This window comes from Halyomorpha halys, unplaced genomic scaffold (genome assembly GCF_000696795.3).
Source record: "Halyomorpha halys isolate HHAL.00 unplaced genomic scaffold, Hhal_1.1 Scaffold761.1, whole genome shotgun sequence".
Taxonomy (NCBI): Eukaryota; Metazoa; Arthropoda; class Insecta; order Hemiptera; family Pentatomidae; genus Halyomorpha; species Halyomorpha halys.
This window is the reverse complement of record NW_027113122.1, coordinates 761,263-782,939: the sequence shown is the minus strand read 5'-3', so window position 1 is coordinate 782,939 and position 21,677 is coordinate 761,263. Positions and strand designations below refer to the sequence as shown.

Below are 21,677 nucleotides of genomic sequence, written 5' to 3'. Positions count from 1 at the left end.
TTGTAATGACGTCTTATATTTATATACACAGATAATATGCTATGAAGATCCAACTAACAATTTATTTTGTACTATTGTATGAACAATACTATATCGATCTTTTTCATTTCTCAGCATAAATCTCGGGTTATATCTTTATCTAATAGTGATATAGTGAAGTACTGCACCTTAACTTTATGTAGGGAATACTTATAGAACTGAATTTCACAAAAATACTCGTATTTTATGGTCCCTTATTCCATATGTTGGTTCATTCAATAGCAACGTCGTCATAAAGGTTTATTTAAGAAGATTAGTAAAATGAAAACTTTTAAATAATTAATTAAATGAAAATTTAAACAATTTTGAGTTAGCCGTTCAGAAACAGTGAACTATGTCATAATCTCAATAGTTCGTAGATTTATTGACCTTTTTGCAATAATTTATCAACCTCAGAAGTCTTATTTATTAAATTGCACAAGTCATTTCCAGATGTTTAAAATAAAGTGAAAATAAAATTTATACAATTTTACTTTACAGTTACCTGTAATTAAAACTATTTTAGTATAGAATTTCCCGTACAAAGTTGAGATTTTATTTTATTTTTAAGGAAGTAATTTACCATACTATATACCATTTACCTAATATGTAATATGATCGACCTATAAACTGAACATTATCGCCATAAGAAAATATAATTAAGAGCTTTTCTATCAAAAGTTATTATATACACTTCTAAAATGATAATTCTTTTTCATAAAGAAAAGGTCCTAAGCTAAAGCTTATTCAGTTTATTTAAAAAATTAAATCCAAATCAGTTTATTTCAAATAGGTGTTATAGATCAATATTTTCAATAAAAATAGAACTTTATAAAACTATATTAATTTTTTTTAATAATTTTAAAGAGTTGCTATAGATAGACAACTCCGTAATTACTTATCGCCTTATTTATTCTCCTTTTCGTTTATTAAAAGCATAATTATCCTCTCGGTTGAAGTTCAATCACGAATAAAAATATTTACTTGTTGTAGTTGGTATATTTATTTAAATTTGTTTTATTTAATGACCAAAAAATACAGTAATTTCTAATGTTTTTTTTTTTCAATAAACGTTTTTTATTACTTCTATTCAGTTGTAGGAAGACTGTTTAAATTTAATTATATTTAGGTTAATTACCTCAGATTCTCATAATTATTTTTTCAACTTATATAAGGAGATTATCTTTTAGTCCTCTGTGCGTGAATATGGTACTGTACACCAGTACTAAAAAAAAAAAAATATTAAAAAAAAAAAAAATTAGTTTTTTAAATTTCTTTATAAATATATCTGAATATATTTTTATTTTATAAAAGGATAGAAATTTTATGATTTATACATCTAATATTTATACCTCCCAGCTTAGTAAGAATATAGTAAGTATCTTACTAACCGAAAAAGACAAGTTGCTTTTTTAATACGGTAAACATTTTACAGAGCATAATATACAGCATTCAAATAAAAAAAAAATTGAATTTACCCTCTTACAACAAATTTAAACTAAATAGATAATTTTCTGATGACAGTAATGATTGAATTCCAAAAACAGCTTTAGTATATACTGATAACTTGATAATCAGGGCAGTGTAATGTGCTTATATAAATATGTTACCACACCACAAAGTTTTATTGTTTTAAGTATTTAATATTTGAAGGATATTAACGCAAAACAAGTTTTCAGTACAATTTCTGCTAATAACGAATTTATAAAAGGTTGTATGAACTTAAATTATTGATGAATCTTTAATGTAACTATTAAATGTGGAAAATAAATAGCATTTAAGATACCTTTTATTATTATTAACTTCATTCTTTAAATGTTCAAAAATATTAATAGATAATTAAACTGGAAGTTAGTATGACTTTAACAGTTTTATAGAAACTTTCTAAAAATTGTAAATGTTTAAATACGTTTACCGAGTGTGTAAAATTCTAATAAAGTCACTTAAATAATTTTAAAAAAAACAGGAAACTATTCTTTATTATATAAACACTTGTATGAAAGTTAATAAATCTGCATGAAAAGGTTCAAGAGATTAAATTAATTACAATTATTCTAGAGATAATAATATATTATAATGGAGAAAATATAACTTACAATAAATAGTACTTATTATACAACATGAACCTAAATTAAATATAATTAGAAAATAAATAAAAAAAGAAATCGACCGTGACAGGACTCGAACCTGCAATCTTCGGATCCGAAGTCCGACGCCTTATCCATTAGGCCACACGGTCTTGCTCAATCGAGGTCGCAAGTTGGCATATTGTAGAATTTACATAATTTATGACTAAGTTATCCTTTAGTATTTGTGTAATTAAATAATATTCAATTAATTAATGAAATAAAAATTTATAGCGTTTTCTACCCTAATACTATTATTCCTGTAGAAAAAAGTATACAATTTTTTTGTATCAAACAATGGCATTATTTACATCCTAAGAAGATATCTAAACATAAATATAAACTTAAAATAAAACATTATCTCTCGAAATTATTTCAATGCAGAAAAGAAAAACTAAAAATGCATTCTTACAAAATTAATCAATTATTTTTCAAATGAAAAAATAAATATGAACGTTTTGAGAATGTGTTTTATTTATGATTAGTTTTTTTCATAACTAAATTATACTGTTTGGTCCACTTAAAAATTTAAAATATAGTGTTTTAATTATATATTATAGTTATAAAGAAAGTTATGGCGAAATGAAAATTTTATTTGTACATAACTCAAAAACCATAAATTGCATGGCAATTTATCTTATTTAAAAATTACGTGTTATTGTTATTTAAAAAAAAATCACACTTTATGACTTAAAAAAATAAAATAAACAATAATCGAAATGATACCATGATTAGCAAAGATACAACTTATTGGACTTGGTATTCTTATTTTTAAACGTATTTTGCTCAGGTTCATATTGAATCCCATCCACTTTCTATTATTGTTTTGAATAATTAAAAAAATTATAAATCTCTGGTCACACTCGAACCAGCAAATTTGGAAAAATAATTAAATTATATATTGAAATAAATCACTCAAAAAAAAAAAGGTCACAATCAGACTAATATTAGCGAAAATACAGGAAACAAATTTGTGTTGGGTTTTTGATAATATTAGGTGTTGGAAGAAAATATTTTTGTCCACTTTGAAAATATATAAATGTCTAAATAAATAGTAAATCTAGTAAATACTAGTTAACACCTATCTTCCCTTTCGTTCATTTTGATTTAGGAAGTATTTTTATAATATCCCTTATTAATATAATACATTTTTTTTTTATGTTATTTACTTTTAATTGTATTATAATGTATTAAATTATTTTAAAAGTAAAAAACAGGAAATACTTCATTATTGACCATATATTCATTCCTTAAAAATATATATAATTCAACGGCAAATATATAATACAAAAGATGTTAATTATAAACATTTTATTTATGAGCTTCATCAACAAATTCCCTTCATTTAAATGAAGTTCTTATAATAAATAAGGCAACAATAAAAAAAATTATTCTCTTTCAGCAGGATAATTTGAACCACTGATTAATTCATTAATTTTTAAATAAATGCAGTTTAGTATTAATCAAAATTTATGCATCCCTAATTATTTTGATAATTTCAGCTTACCCATAATTATTAAGAAACATTGACGATCTAACTACTAGAGAACAAATAATTGAAAATAAAGTTTATTTCTTAAATTAAATTTTCATCTCACACAGTCTTAATCAATTGATGGATGACTATTTAGTAAATAAGCTATTAAAATTTATTAGCCTCATTATACTGATTGGAGAACAATCAAAACGTTTAGAGGTCAGATCCCATTCATGTATCCCATTGCGTGACAACTTGAGATAGCGCTGGCAATATTGATAATTTACGAGACTATTAAGGCTCATATCGTGATCCATTATAGTTAGGCTTTTATTATTTATAGTACGCGATTTGTTTTTATCGTTTTATTTATTTTGATAATTAATGATTATGATTACATAACTATAATTTTTTTTTTCAATTTCAGAAATCTCGATACCAGCTAATGCATATCACAAATAAAAAATAAATTGATACTGATAATTTTGTTTTTAATATGATAAAATATTAGCAACTATGTATTTTAATTTATGTTTAATGATTTTATTTTCTTATTTGCCTTAATACGATGATACGAAGCAAACGTAATAACCGGTGACTTTCCAATATATCAAGAAGTCTATGAAACATTTTTTTCATATTCTTTAGACATGAACCAGTAATATAAAAATAAATTTGCAAGAAAATATTTCGACGTTTGGGTCCTATTTTCATATTTTGATCAATACCTTCCATGTTATGCATCAGAGAAAGGTTATTCATACTGTAATAAATTTATTAAAATTTAAAACCTGAGTCAACTCAATACGTTAAATAGTTCTTAAAACATATTTCTCTAAACACTGAATTTTTTTTTTCCAAAACGATTAATTTTGTCTTTAAATTGTTCAGCTGACATCCCAACCAATCCTAACACTATCCTCACCACGTATGTCGATGACACATGTGTGCTCGCAGTTAATGATAATCCTTTAATTTCATCCCAAACTCTCCAATCCCATATCAATCAATGCCTTTGAAGAATGGTGTCATAATAAGAGGATTAAATAAATCCTAACAAATCCCACCAAATCACTCTACCTTTTCACCCTTCGTCGTATGCCGATTTACTGCCCTACAGTATCCTTTAATAATGTTGCTCTTACCCCTGTAGATCTGCTATTGGGCTGCGACTGGACAAACAACTAACCTGGAATCCTCACACAAAACTGAAAAGACAGGAATTTGCCCGTCTATTGCGAATAATAAAGCACTTACTAGACAAACGGTCTAAACTTTCAATCTATTACAAAAGACTGTTCAACACAACTGTAACAAAGCCAATCTGGACATACGGAATTGAGCTTTGGGGCTTCACTAAACTTTCGAATTTCTGTCGTATCCAATCATTACAATTGAAAATTCTTCCTAAAATCCTCAATGCTCCTTACTTTGTCACAAATAAAATCATCCATAAAGACCTTAATCTTCCTTATGTAACCGATCAAGCCCGAACTAGATATCATTCCTTTCATTTTAAACTCTAGATTCTAACCTTGCTTCCCCTTCCATTCCTAAAAATCCTACGAGGCACCTGAAAAGAAGATGGCCACGAGACATGCTTATGTAGAACGTCATTGGAATGCTACCAATGGGCAGTTTCTCTACACGCTTGTATCACTCCATTATAAACTACGATCAAATTTACTGGATGTATCATTATGTACGGTTGTAAATTTCAATAAAGTCTCCAATATTTTATTGGATTATTTATATTTCAATAGAAATATAGTCCAATATTTCTCTTATAAAATTAGAATACATCTAAGAACCTGTAAAAGTGGAATTTAGAGGATAAATTATAAAAAAATAATCTATAATTTTTTTTATAGTGTGTAATCATCGAGATCACCGTAATTTCCTTGTAAAAATTGTATGCATAATAATAATTGGCAAGGTAATGAAGGATTCCAAGGACCCGGCTTCGAATCCGGCTGTGGCGTGTGATTATTACTTTTAACTATTAATTATGAGAGATAGTTCACCGTGGATGACTTGTACATGGAGAAGATGGTTGGTGATGCGGTCAAAATAAAACACAAATAATTTGATGTAACTTATTTAATTGTGCCAACGTTTCGGCCAGACTTTTTAGCCTTCATCAGGGCTAAGAACAGAACAAGATAACAACCAATAAGTATAGAAAATAAAAAATAAAATGTAAACAGAATGACATAAAGTGAATAATTTTACATAATGGAATTAATAAAATGAAGTGATGGAATATAAGAAGTGGAAAACAAAATGAATACATAGGTAATTATTATTTTTGGTTAGGGAGCCCTCCAGGGTTCACCCAGCCTCATAAAGTGGGTACTTAGGTACTACCAAAGTAATTTGGTTAAAATCTGGAGTTCGAGCATGATTCCGACCAAATTACCTTCTTGCACAACTGTTAGTTTAGTAAAAGAACTTCCTTGAAAAGTTTTGCACCCCTTACCGTTCATGGGTTGTATTGGTACAGATTTAATTTTTTTTTTATAAATATTTATAAACATACAACTAATATAAATATTGTATATATTTTTTTCAGTTCTGTGAACTTAATCTGAAATAATACTCAATAACTAACCAATTCCTTGTAACTGGTTGTATATTAGTAACCGCATATAAAAAAAAAAAATCGTTACAAATTTATGAGCTGAATGCGTTCTTAGAACTAAAAAAGAAAAGCTGATAACGTTATCTTGGCATTGGTTAATTTGAATTGCAGCCGATCCTCCTTGCATGGTGTTATCACATTCATAACTCAATTCTAAAACTTCTTCGATATTTTTTTTTCTTTTAGAGTTAGAATTATGGTAAAAATTAAATTAGTTGTTATTACAGAATTTAAGATAAAATATAATATATAAGTACTGGTATCACAACAATTCATAATGGGTTTCACAGATAATTTTTATTCTAAATATTATTTTTCTATCTGGTAAAAATAACAATAATAAAAGAAATAAAAATAATTAATAAAGAAAAACAAAAGGAAGTAATGACTAGAACGTGAAACCACCTAAACGATTTGATGAGTTATACATTGACGGAAACAATATATAACTCATTCAAGAAAAAAAAAACCTTGATTTTTTTAAAAATACCCACCCGTATTTTTTACATGTACATATATTCTTTCTTATGACTAATTTAAAAATTTAATTTAATGGCGTTGACTAGATTTGAATTGAGGAGTCTTCTACATCCACTTTTGGAAAATTATTATTAAAAAATCAATATGGTTGCATCTCATATAGATAAGTTAATTTTTTTATTCAAAATGTTGCTGATAATAAAAATTTGAGAGGGACATGTAATGTTTAAAATAAACTGAATAAGTTTTAGTTGTATTATTATAAATTGTAAAAAAATCTTTTTACTTTTCGAAAGTGTGTTTATTAACTTCTCATAAAAGCTCCTCAATTATTTTAATAATTAAATATTTATTCGTGGATGTTGTAATTCAGGTACTTACAGCAGAGCGAGACCAATATCCGGTTCGAAAAGATTTCAAAAGAGGTCTTTAACCCGTTTTTGCATGATGACGAATGGCAAATGTTTAGAGAGGTACGTAATTATTTGACGAGAGATAGGCGTTTATCTCGAGAGAAATGGGACCAATTTCTAAGCCTTATCGATAGGGATTATATCGATTATATATACTCGAGCCCCATCCTTCGATAACAGTAATTAAATATCGAATTGTATAGGCCGTAAATGTTGCGTGATTTTAGGTTTCTGTACTATCAACACTTATCTCAGAAAAGCTTGTTGATTTTTTTAGGCCATTCATATTGTATGTTTTAATAAAATGAAGGACTGTATTGTTTCCGAAAGTATTGGAGAATTTTTAGGGTTTGATTACATAGACATTATGGTCGTCAAAGAAGTGTGCGTAGTACAGCATTCAACAATAAAAGCTAACTGCACACACACAATGATGGACGTGATTATTTCGAAAACCAATTTGTTTTAAAAAATAAAGTAATTGAGGAAGGTTTGTATCCAACCTTAAGGCCTTTTAAAGCTTAAGGAATTTCAGGCTTCAGAAGAAGTACACCATATTTTTTGAATTCGCTCTAATAATACGTTCAGCTTTATGTAGCTTTTTGACAACTAACGGTACGATTTCATTGAGGAAACAAAGCAAGTAGCATGCGGCATTGAAGAATGCTACGTACATTGATTTCCATCTAGAAGGTGCATAATTTCATGTTTCAGAGCACATTATCTTTGAAAAAGGCACTGATGGAGAGAAAATAAGTGAAATTTGACCCCTTTTTAAATTCATCGGAGAATTTTTTTGGCATCAACGGAGTAAGCAGTTTTATACTAACTTAAAACAAATCATCTTTAAAATATACAATTGTAACATATTTCTTCTACTCTTCCGATTCTCATGTACAAATTATGAAAAGACTCACAACTATTCTATTAAAATACATAATCATGAAAATAGAAATAGAGTTATTCATTAAAATTTTTAGTGATATTAGACTATAAAAACTGCACATAATTTCCTCTTTATGCCTGATTATATCTTACAATTACCAAGTGCCATATCGGTCATACATTCATTACATAAACATATAAAATGTAAGTATAATCCTAAATTATGTTCATATCAAACTGTTCATAACATATGAATACATACTTTTCAATTTTAATTATTAATTTTATTTTCATTTTAAGAGTTATGTATTGTAATGCAGTAACTGTGGGCCGTTGAAGATTTTATACCTGAGATTGGCTTGAACGTAAACTCATAATTGAAGTTATGGTAAATAACCAACCCATTTTAACTTCATTCGGGATCTGTTCGTTTTATATAAACATAAATAGTTGTATAAAAATATTTTAATAATATCAAATAAACGAGAATGACAGCTCAAATTGAAAGTGAATTTTGATCGTTTTTCTACTGCACTCTTTAATAGTTTACAAAATGAAGTTAAGTAAATAACAATCATTGCTTTGAAATGGAAACTATACTAAGCAATTTTCTTAAAATAAGTGTAATTTTACCTAAGTAGACTAAATCTACTTTTTGAAAATATACATAATGTCTGCTCAAAACTGCACCAATATGTCTTGCATAATGAGGGCTTATGGAACAATGACATAAGTAATATTTAGTACATTTAAATTAAATTTAAATTTATGTGACTGACCCCCACCTGGTGACTTTATGATGTACATGGACCGTGTGGCCTAATGGATAAGGCGTCGGACTTCGGATCCGAAGATTGCAGGTTCGAGTCCTGTCACGGTCGTTTAGTTATTTTTTTCCTTCAGTTTTATATAAAAATAAAGCTTTTAAAGAAAATAATACTAATTACTACAATTAGAACTCAATTTCATTGTTTTAATTACTTATGCAATGCTTGTTCAACCATGTATTAGATAAGTTGTATTAGAAAAAATTACTTGCGGAATCGATAGTAATTATTTTAAAAAACTATATAAACTTTTTTTTTTAATAAATAAAGTAATAATTAATCGAATGCAGAAATCTTCATTGATTACTAAACATAAAATAATTTAATTGTGTTTTTAAAGCACAATTATTCTTTTAAAATATTGTTATCAATTTAGCGTATTAATTATCTAAAGAATATTTATTATGTGAGTACATTTTATATTTAATAAATTTGTTATATTTACAACCAAGAACAGCATTTCAAACAAAAGGGTTCTATAACATTTGATGAAAAATTACATTAAAAATGAATTTTCATCTCTACCAAGATAAGTGTTTTTAGTTTTAATCTATCCTGCATAACATAAATTCTGTTGACTATAATTATTATCTTAAAAGGGCGATATATTCTAGTATATATCTATATTAATCTAGCATTATAATCCAAATTCATTCGATTACTTGCATGAAAATATTGTTATATTAAGAAAGTGTTTCAAAACACATATTAAAAAAAATACAATACAGAGTTGTACATATCTTTCATATTTTATTCCAGTACGGGAAATATTTTTTGTCAAGTGTATAAGAAAAACGAAAATTATAACAATTATTCATAAATCTATTTATATAATAAACATAATTATCTAGTTTTTGACAATTTTTATGTTTCATTTATATAGATAAGGTAAGCCGGGATAAGTGCAATATGAAGTAAACAGCATATATTTATATCTTTACTAACAAAAAAAAAAACCAGAGAAAATTCCCTATTTATGCAATTGCACCAAATATGCACAAACCTAACTTATTTTCTGGATGTTTTAAATTCATATTTCCCTCTTGATGTTAGTTTATACACCGATAGTGTACATAAATAGATTTAGAATATAAATGTAACTTTTTACTTTTTTACTGTTAATTTTGTTTGACTAAAAAATATCTTTCTTTTTATAAGCAACATTTTACGGTAAAGATATATTTTAATAGTCAATAGTTTTTAGTATTTTAAATATAAATTTCTTATTCAAATAAAATTCATAAAAATATTGAAGAATTTAAAACAAAATAACATGTAACATGTAAATTTCTGAGAAGTTACAAATACCAACAGGAATCGAAATAAGCAAATAAATTACTTTTCACCTACAAATAATGTTAATAATTACAAAGGTTCCTTCGAGCCTGAAATGTTCGATATTGTTATTATATTATTATATTGTTAAAATTAATAGTGTTCCTATTGTTTATGAAAGCTTTGCTTATTCTCTAAATTCTGTTATACATACAATGCATTCAATCATCTAATTTATGACCATAAACAGAACAGTATTTTGGCATATTTAATGCCAAATAACTGTTACCTGCTTAACCAACATTATTGAACATGATTTTATATATGTTATTATATTATCAATATTGAGTATTTTCAAAAGTATTATTGAAGTTGCTATATAATTATTATTGTATTTTTTATCTTTTAAAAATGATGTATTTGTATTTATTGGTTATTTATTTTTATTTTTATCTCTTTTTATTTAGTTTTATACTATATTTCTTATTTCTGTATATGTGCCTAAAAAAATATTTAGACCATTTATTAGTTATTAAATTTTATTACAGCTTTTATAATCAGCTCAGTTTTGGTAGTTAATTAAAAGAGAGATATATTGGATCAATGAGAGATAAAACAAGACGCAGTGGGAAAATAAATACAACGATATAATTTCTAGTTGTAAAACGAGTTCACTTAGGATGTACTGTGTTGGGATATTTAGGTATAATGAAGGGAAAACAAGAAAATAAATAAGATAAAAATGTACTAACATTATATCTAATAATTGATTGATAAGTATGTTACTTCATACAGCGACCCAATATATTTAGGCATAATATATGCTATAATATATACCTATAATAAAGATAAATGGGTTATTATACCCATAATAACCCATTTCTCTTTGGTATTTTATGTTGGTGTATCGTCATAAAAATGTGTCTATTCATAAAATAATAATAATAATGACTTAGCTAACCTAGCTCAGTCTTGACGTAATCCTCCTACCTACGTTTCGGTCTACCCCTCGGATTTATTTCCTCAGCAATTTCGCTTTTCTTTACTTACTGTTGACCCTAAATACGCAAACCTCTCAACCAGTTAAATTTCATTTCCTACTATATCCATATCTCCAAAAGTGTTGCCATTTCTGCTAATAACCATATCAATTTCCTTACTAAGTTCAATCAACGCAGTAGTATTTAGTTCAATAGTTTCCTCGTTCTCACCCTAATAATACCTAATCACCATCATACCGAAGCACGACAATTTTACCACATAAAGGTAAACTCTTTTCGGTATGCATCATCTTTCTAATAACATTCCGGTGCTGAATTAAATAAGACAGGAGAAAGAGAACCGCCCTGCCTTAAACCTAAAGGAAACTTAAATTCATAAGATACATTCTTTTAAACAAGTAAAGCATACAATTGTAGACAAAACTGTTGGTCATAACGGAAGTAGAAACCTCATTGGCTATGCACCGTAACGATCAGATCACTGACCACCTTTACCAGATGACCCGCCACTTCCGGAGTAAACCTCCAGGAAAGAACTTGCGACTACTTGCGCAACAAGAGACAAAGTCACGGGTCATAATTCGTGGGTCACGATAAAACATAAGTTACTTTTTTCTAATTTAAATCATAAGATGATAAAATGCATTAGATGAATAATTTGAATTTGATTTTGAATTTTCTTCAACTAAAACTTTTTTAAGGTAAAGATTATTCCATATCGGTCTAACATTACTAATTATGTCCTGGAGTATCTTGCCTTTAATATGGGTAAACAATGCATGAGTTATTTCAATATAAATAAAAAATGTTAAAATTTGAGGACTTAAGCGTTTTTCAATTTCAGGCACCTTTTGAATATTGCTCGATTAAATTATCTAAAGTCTCCTCTTCCCGTTCGAAGCAAATATTTCAAAAGTTAGGACTGTCGCTCCTTGGGGATTTTAGTGGGGTGGGTGCGGCCGGGAGGATGGTCTTTTGTGTTATGTCTCCTCTTGTGAGATAGTGACATGTTTTGAAGCCACCACAACACCACCTTCATTGGACTCTGTACATCACCTTAAAATGCCACAAGGCAATCGAAGGAATTACTAACGACCAGATATACATACAACTACTTATATGTATGTATTCAATAACCTATTTCGTCAGGAAGGTACGAAGAAAAAAAAGAGACTAGTTTTGCTTGTTCCTAGTTTTATTCTAATCCATTAATTCCATAGCGTAGCCATAGGCTATAGCTAGACTATTCCACCTTAGCTGGACTCATATCAGTACCTTATAATGCCGCAAGGCAATCAAAGTGAGAAGACACAGTAAAATATATATAATACATTTATATATTATATATGTATGGAGTACTAATTTTTATTTTAATGAAGAGTTCGTAGAAAAAAAAAGACTAGATTTAGACATTAAAAATAAAGAATTCCTTTATACTGATATTTGTATTTGCTAAAAAAAAAAAGACTAGATTTAGACCTCAAAAATAAAGAATTCCTTTATATTGATATTTGTATTTGCTAAAAAAAGAAAAAAAAGACTAGATTTAGACATTAAAAATAAAGAATTCCTTTATACTGATATTTGTATTTGCTAAAAAATTTTCCAGAGGAGAATATGAAATAAAGAGGCTTAGGTTTTATTGTTTAAATAACATAAATTGTATCAAAGTAAGTCTCAAACATAATACTTAAAATAATATTTAATAATACTCAATCTGTCCATAGCTTCGGCCAACTTGACTGTTATCTATAAATTACTATAAATAAGGACTATAAAACTATAAATAAGGACAATCTTAACTATAAATTCACACCTCACATCCAACTATTAAAATTTTTTGCGGGATATTCTTGGCAGGTCTATTTGTTTTTAGTTAAAATAATCTATTTTGTCACTTTTTTATTTGGATTTAAAACTTTTAATTACAGATTAACTTAACACTATAATCACTCACTATCACACACTATTATTTGGACAGTTAAATTATTAATAAATAGAGTTTGAGACTTAATTTGAAACAATTTATTTTATCCAAACAATGGTATCTTAACATAAATGCTTTAATTTATTTAATGTATAACCGAAGCCATGAACAGGATGTTCATTGAGGATAGAGAAAACACTCTCCTATTATAGCTATATAGTAATTTCCACATGAGGCACTTTCTCTCAATAATATTTATTGATGAATTGATCCCGACGACCCTGTTCGGTAGCTACGGAGCTATCAGCCTATGGAGGAGTCTCAGTTGCGGTGAGGATTAGGATAGAAAGTAGGGGGAAAGTACGACCATTGAGAAAACCGAAAATGAGTTTTCACTCCATCGGTTGTGGGACCTGCAACAGTTGAGATATTAGTTTAACCTGAAGGGATAATTACAAGTTATGCTAAATAATAATAACATTAATGTCACTAACATTACGCTATTCTGCTGAAGTTTTGTAAAATGTAATATTTTTTTTTTAATGAGTTTTTGTTGACAGATCAAATAATAAAAATGGTATAAATCAATAATTATATAAATAATAAGGGGAGCGGTGTGGCTCAGTCGTAAGGCAATGTGCTAATAACTCCAAGGGTTCGGGTTCCAACCAGGCTATGAAAGATTATTTATTCTGTTACTGTAGCCATGAGTCAACCCTATGGGACCAGGAGCCCTCCCGCCTGATAAAGTGGATATCCTTAATTGGGAAAAATTTAGTGGTTCTGACCAAATCACCTCCTTGCACAACCGTTGATCTGGTTACAGTACTTCTTACAATGTACTGTACCACTGAAAATTCTTCATTGAACTTTTAATATAGAAGTTTTATTTGCATTATATGGTATTTCGATTTATTTTAAAATTTCTTATTTCTAATTTATCACTGTCCCATTTTATTTACCCTTTTTACCTGCGCTTTAGTATAAATTTATTTTGACTTTTTGGATTCAAATATATTAAGATCCCGTTATATGTTTTCAGAGGTACAGAACATGAAATGATATCGATTTTAAATCCCGGATTGGATATCGATTTATTTTAATTTTTCTGATTCCTAACCAGGGATCCTTTATCCTATAGACATAATATTCAAGCCGAAACGTTAAAAAGCCTAAAACAGTATATTTCATTTCTGTTTTTGTTTTTTTCTAACTGAACTCTAGAAATCTTTTATTTTATTTTTTTTTTAAATAAGAAGTTATGTTTAAATAGGCTCCACAATGTTGTTGAAAGCTTCACATTACAACATTGCTTGTATACATAGATACAAAGAAATCTAACCAAACAAAAAAAAACGAGTATATTTCAATTTTAATAATTCATAATCACTAAAACATTAATTTGTCGTTAATATGTAATGCTCTAAAATAAAAAAAAATTAAAAACTATTTAAAAAAATAAAAAACTGCTTTCAGTTTTCTTTCTTATTAAGTCATTAAAAACTTCATATTGAAATGCCTTTCCGCGCTGCTTCTCAGTTCTAAGTCTCAAAAATATGAAATATACTGTGGATCAAAATCAATTATCAAAAATCAAAATCAAATATCATAACTCTCAAATCTTTCATTTTTCCTTTCATTGACTTTTCTCCAAATCAGGAAAGGACTCCAAATGACTTTTCTCCCTAAATAAATGTTCAAATATCAAAATTAATATAAAATATAAACTACAGGTTCTCTAAGTTCATGAGCGATTAGCTTCGTATTGGGACATAGGGCTGAAATCAGATTGTTACCGTACGTGGATAAAGTGGCTTTGCCTCCAGTAAACCGGTTTCCAGGCGCGGGCCCTTCCATTCCACTCTTGGAGAAAGGTACTTGCTAACGGTCCTCAATTATTTAAAATGTTAATTGCCTTTTGAAAATGAATATTTCCAGAAATGCTAGAAGGAGGTAATGCAGAGTTTCTAATATTCACGAAGAACAAAGAAAGAATGTTACACAACACTACACCGTCCATGTGGACTCAGGATTTTTGTGGGTTGGAAATCTATTTGAAATCGAAATAAACATATAAAATAATAATAATAGTTATTAATTTTATGGGTTCTTAATGGATGGGTTTTTATAAATATAATTAAATGTAGTGAAAAGTTTTTTATCGATCATTCAATAAAGAAATTTATATACGGAAGAGTAATTTCACGAAATCTAATTGTATTAATGAAAACTCATCCAGTAAGAACCTATAACATTCAGAAGATGTAAATATATTTTTGAGTGAAGACCGTATGAATAATATTAATAGTTAATTCTTTCACAATCTTCGAATTATGCTGCAACATGTCAATATAACAAATACTTCATGATGGTGTGATAGCCACGAAACCTTCTATACGAATCATTAAATAAAGAAATTTAAATAAGGAATAGCAATTTAACTACACCTAATTATATTAACAAAAGTTAAGACTGTAATTATAGCGTTCAAATGGAAGGAGTATGATGTTGAATTTAGAAACTATTTAAAATGGCAATAAAAATACTCGTATTTAATATTTTTTTAAAATAAAAACGTCTGATAAATCACACTACTAGATCAGTCCAAATCAGTTTTCCCTTATTTTTGTTGAAAAAACGTAAGGAAAATTGCAAGTGAGTTAGTAAATAAAAACTCGTTTGTGAGGCGCTATTAAGGTGCTCAAAATCTTAAATACGGCCAAAATAAAAAGTTGAGGTAACAGAGAAAAGTTCAAACCCCAAAAAGAAACTTATCTAACAACTAACCCAATTTAATTATGGCTTTTCAACCCTCGAACTAAATTTGGAAGGGAAGTAGAAGTGCGATTTAGACCTTAAAAACGTTTAGTCTTGAGGAAATTTTTGAGGGATGATTAAAATTTAAAATTACGAATTTTCGAAATTATACTTACAGTTCTAAAGAACATAGTCTTCAATCAACCAAAATGAGCGCGGGTTAATAAACAACTGATTTAAATTTAAAAAAAAAATTATTTTTGAAATTTGTAATATAAATTCAAGGCAAGATAGAGCTTTATACACTACCTTTAATTTACGAATGGTGAGGAGAAAATATAGAATGGACTATGATAAAATTAATTGAACCTCCCGTTATCAAAAATACGTTTGCTTATCCGTACGCAACATAGTGGACAAAATCTGGATAAAACAGTATCAGTAGTATCAAAAAATAATTACTGGTGGTTATCAATTAAATAAATACATCGTTGGAGATACGGAGGAGTTGTAAAAAAATTAACCTTTTTATTTATTTATTGATATTGACAACTATATAAAAAATACAACAAGCAAATTTGATCATAATGACATAATGATATGATGTATCATGATATCATGTAGAGAAACTACCCAGTAGTAGAACTCTAAAAACATTTTACAATATAAGGTCACGAGGCCATCTTCTTTTCAGGCGTCTCGCAGGATTGCCATGAATGAAAGAGGAAGCTAGATTAGAAACTAGTGGGTTTGGGTGGTTAGGGGGTTTATAATTGAAGGAATGATATCGGGTTCGGGCTAGATCGGTTACATAAGGAACATTTAGGTCTTTATGGATGGTTTTATTAGTAAAATAAAGAGCATTGAGGATTTTACGAAGGATTTTGGATTGTAAGGATTGGATACGAGAGGAATTCGAAGGTTAAGTGGAGCCCCAAAGCTCAAATCCGTATGTCCAGATGGGCCTTATTATTGTCATGTTGATCAGTCTTTTGTAATGAGTTGGACCGTTTGTCTAGTATTCCAGGTTAGTCGTTTGTCCAAATGTAGTCCAAGATAACGAATCTGTTCTACAAATTTAATTTAAATATGAATATATAATTTTTGTTTATATATTAGTATTTTAATAATTAGATGAATTTCTAGATTCATGATCGTAAAATATGTTTTGGAGTTTCGGTGAATCAAAGGTATAAATTTATAATCTTATTTTTTGTTAAAGATAAGACAAATTGGGCTTCAAATGTATAATAAAGTTCTGTTTATTTATATATGAATATTTATATATAGTATTTATTTATGCAATCATAATTATTGACATTATAAGATATCTATTGAATCACATCAACTAATCTTTAAATACAGTTAGTACAGGTGACAGTGCAACAGTGTTAGGGACACCCCACTGCTAATAGAGTAATGGCCGACCCTGTTTGGCCTGGCGGCGCCGGCGAACCTAAAAAGGAACGCAGCTAAGAGGCTATGATGCAACTGCAACTGAGACCCGACGCAGCTATGGCATGTACGAGTGATTCAATGCACATGGCATCACGTACTATGCGCAAGGTGATCTCTATCCTCGGGGTCTTTTAGGAATATTGATCACTAATTGTGCCGTTGTCTTGTATTGTGACCCAGCAGGCCTGTTCAATATGTAGGTCTCCTGTTGAGGTGTGCATGGTTTTAAATCTAGGTGACTGTGGAAGTGCCGAGTTTTCTGCCAACTGGGACAATGGAAGACTAAAAAATTTCAAATTTTTAAGACATTAATTAATATTTTACAGCAATAATTGTCAATGTTGGTGGAAGAAACACTGAAATATCAACTTTAGCGGAAAACCCCAAAAATGTTAATGAAATTCCTAAAAAAAGTTATGGAACCACTATCAACAATAATTGTGATATAAATGATAAGAATTTTGAAGGGGTCTAAAATGGGTAAAAAAATAACAGCAGTAACAATATTCCAATCAAATTGATTATTTTATACAATCAAATATACAATCAATTTTACAACTCATCATTATGATTAAATACTTGGCATTTAACTTAATATCTTAGGTTCATTTACCGGACGAGTTATGCATATACCCAATAAGGTGAAGTAAACAACTCTTCCATAATAACTTTCTTTTATTTTAATTCATCCTTTACATCGATCACAAGCCATCGCCTTGAGTGAAGACAGTATGAATAATATTAACAGCAGTTTCTTAAAAAATATTAGATTTTTACTACTACAGGAGAATATAGCAAAGTGCCTGATGATGAATGGACATTTTATTTTTAAATATATATAGAAAGAAAAAATAAAAGAACAAAATGTATTCTTATTATATATTACATATTTACTTTACCATGCCTAATTTTAAAGAACTTGTCTGACTAGATTCAAGTATGCTGTGTATTTAGCAACCTAATACAGTTGGCCAGCACTTTTTCAATAAAGTGCTCTCTCTCTCTCTCTCTCTCTCTCTCTCTCTCTCTCTCTCTCTCTCAAAAAAAAATGTTTTTAGTACAAAAATTAGATATGTTACTAGCATGAAGGGTAGATTTTATTTTATTTTATTTTTTCCATATAAATCCATTATAATTCGCATCACATTTATTTATATATTTTTTGGTTAGTAAAGTTGTTAATTTTAATAAATATATAAAATAAGTTAAATCATTATTTTTTTTGTCAGAAGGTATCACAGCATAAGCGACGATACTTGACAATTTCTCTATATACATAATAACAATATTTGATATAATTGCGTTTTTTTGAACTAATAAACTATTTTATTTATACAATTATATTTTAACTATACAATAATTAAACAATGTTATTTTTAGGTTTTTTTTTTTTAGAAATACCCACCTTTTAGTAAATAATTACCTCAAAAGCAAACTGTTAGGCTCAGCCAATCTAAATCCTTGAAGGTTTATTATTGGGCATGTGTTTACCGCTCTAATGAGGTTCTCCTTTCGATTTCTTTTTGAAGTGTATATCCCTTCTCCCTTAATAAATAAACGTTTTCTGAATTAATAGGTCGATTCTATTTATTTCATTAATATAAATAGTTATAATTTATTATAAATGAGACTGCTACAAGCAAAACAAAATTGCGTGGAAGAAAGTAAAAGTGTTCTGAAATCACTATATATTGTACAAATATCACTTATAAGAGGTAGTATTGGAATCGCCAATTACAATAATTTTTTTTTTTTGTTAGACTAGGTTGAAAAATATTTTTTTAGATTATTGAGGGTTTTTGTCAATGCGCTCTAGGAGCCACAAAAAAAAATTACTTAATTTTAGAGAACTTTTATATTATAATATGCTGCCTTTGCTCTGCATGTATTTATTGGTTATTATTTATCATTCGATTTGTTTTAGTCGTGTAGGATAGGAATAAAAAATTCTCGATCGTACCAAATGCTTTTCATTGTATAAAAAATACTTTTTTTTATTTTTATTTATTGATATTTACAACTGTACGTAAATACATCAAGTAAATTTGAGGAAATCATAACGGTATGGTACCACAAGCATGTAGAGAAACTACCCAATGGTAGCACTGTAAAAACATTTTTACAATATAAGGTCTCGAGGCCATCTTCTTTTCAGACGCCTCGGAGAATTGTTCGGAATAAAAGAGGAAGTAAGATTAGAAACTAATGGGTTTGAATGGTTAGGGAGTTTGTAATGGAACGATTGCTATCTGGTTCGGGGTAGATCGGTTACAAATGGAACATTAAGGTCTTTGTGGATGATTTTATTTGTGACAAAGTATGGAGCATTTAGGATTTTACGAAGGATTTTGGATTGTAAGGATTGGATACGAGAGGAATTCGAAGGTTTAGTGGAGCCCCAGAGCTCAACGCCGTAGTCCATATTGGCCTTATAATTGTCATGTAAATCAGTCGAATAGTCGAAATCGACGTGCAGTTTCCTGTCTTTTCAGTCTTGTGTTCCAGGTTAGTCGTTTGTCCAAATGTAGTCCAAGGTAGCGGATCTGTTCAACAGGGGTAAGGGCAACATTATTGAAGTATACTTTAGGGTAATCAGTTGGTTTACGACGTAGGGTAAAGGTAATTTGATGGGATTTGTTGGAATTTATTTTAATCCTCCAATTACCACACCATTCTTCGAGGGCTGTGGTATGAGATTGAAGAGTTTGGGATGCAATTAAAGGATTATTATTAACAGCGAGCACACATGTGTCATCGGCATACGTGGTGAGGATAGTGTTAGGATTGGTTGGGATGTCTGCTGTATAGATTGTGTAGAGGATGGGACCGAGGATACTACCCTGAGGAACACCAGCGGACTGAAAGAAGAGGGATGAATAGGAACCATTGTTTACTTTAAATAATCTGTCAGTGAGCAAGGAACAAATAATGAGAAAGTATGTAGGAGATATGAATTTACGGAGTTTGTAAAACAGTCCCTGGTGCCTGACTCGATCAAAAGCCTGTTCTACATCGAAAAAGACGCAGTACATTCCGCGCTCTAAAGAAGATGAGACAATGTTAATTCAATTATAAAAGTCAAGGGTTCCGATCAAAACCTGTCCCGAAATGCGTTTAACTCAAAATTAACTCTTAACTCCGAGGTCAAGAGGAAAAAAAAATTAACATTGAAATAATCAAGTTATGCAAAAGTTAGTTCAAGTTAAACCCATTAACATAATAACACTTAACTTAACCATTATGTTTCACGTATCTTCATTAGGAATATGTGAGAAGAAATATTTCTTGTGAATTCCTTTTTGAAAGACTGTAAACAAGATAACAATACGTTTATGTCACCCAGCGATCAAACATGTCACCCTATATGGCTTATAAATATCAGAACCGAAAGAGAGTAGAACTAGAAGGAATATAGCAAACGCGAGGCGAAGAAACCCGACCCAAAAATCTCAGCTATTCTTCCAGCAGATATTTACGATGGCCAAGGATTGCTCTTGCATTCCTTCGTCGAGGTTTCGTCTTTCTTTCCTTTTTATTATTTTTTTTAAGCTCCCTCCAGTCCTATCCACGTTTAGGGGTCACTGGATGTATGGCATCGCTATTCCATTCAGCTCTCCTCTCAGGAATTTTGGGATGCCATAAGGTAGAGAAAGAAAAATTATCCCTTTTAAGGGCAGCAAACCCTAAAACCTTAAGGCCTAAACTAAATCATCAGAGTATTGAAGTATAAATCGACGTGTAAAATACGGACTGCTGGTCTGAGGACATAAAAAGATGAATTGAACTAGATACAACTAAAATTTAATTAAATTAGAATGACATACAATCTATATTAAGAGGATACTAGATCGCAATTGTGGAAAAACTAACAAAGGAGCTCTTGGCAGTCACGAGCTGGAATAATATTACAAGGCAGTAAAAGCCATTGAAACTCGACTCTAATTAATATTAACTGCTGATTCAACAATATTTCTAGCGTTTTTACAGAAATAAAATATTGAAAACCTACTCCAGTAAAACCTCTCAGTCACATACGTCATTTTGATACAATAAACATCGATATTTTATCACCAGTATCGGACAAAAAATACCGATACCACCGAAAAATCGATAATAGTATTGCAAGTAGATATTTCTCTGGGAAAAAGAGTGTCAATACCACAGAGTATCGAAATGCCCTTTGAAGAAGATGGTCGGGGGTGTGATTAGCAAATAAACTAAAAACTATTTATTCGTCCTGACGTTTCGGTCTGAATTTCACCTCTTCATCAGAGTTATATATATATACCAGTTTTTCAAAATTATTAATACATTGTTAAACCAAATTTAAATTCGTTTTTATTTTATAAAAAATACATAAGAACAATAGGATTGGAAAATTGAACAATAAAA

The 21,677-nt window shown here is 29.0% G+C and overlaps 1 protein-coding gene and 2 non-coding genes across 4 annotated transcripts in view; 1 reads left to right on the top strand and 2 right to left on the bottom strand.

The window, feature by feature from the left end:
• LOC112210774 (uncharacterized) overlaps positions 1-21,677 on the bottom strand; it is a 208,844-nt gene that overhangs the window by 167,129 nt on the left and 20,038 nt on the right. The gene's annotated exons all lie outside the window — the stretch shown is intronic.
• Positions 2,185-2,257, bottom strand: TRNAR-UCG (transfer RNA arginine (anticodon UCG)). The gene has a single exon. It is a non-coding gene; the product is annotated as a tRNA-Arg (tRNA).
• TRNAR-UCG (transfer RNA arginine (anticodon UCG)) lies at positions 8,849-8,921 on the top strand. The gene has a single exon. It is a non-coding gene; the product is annotated as a tRNA-Arg (tRNA).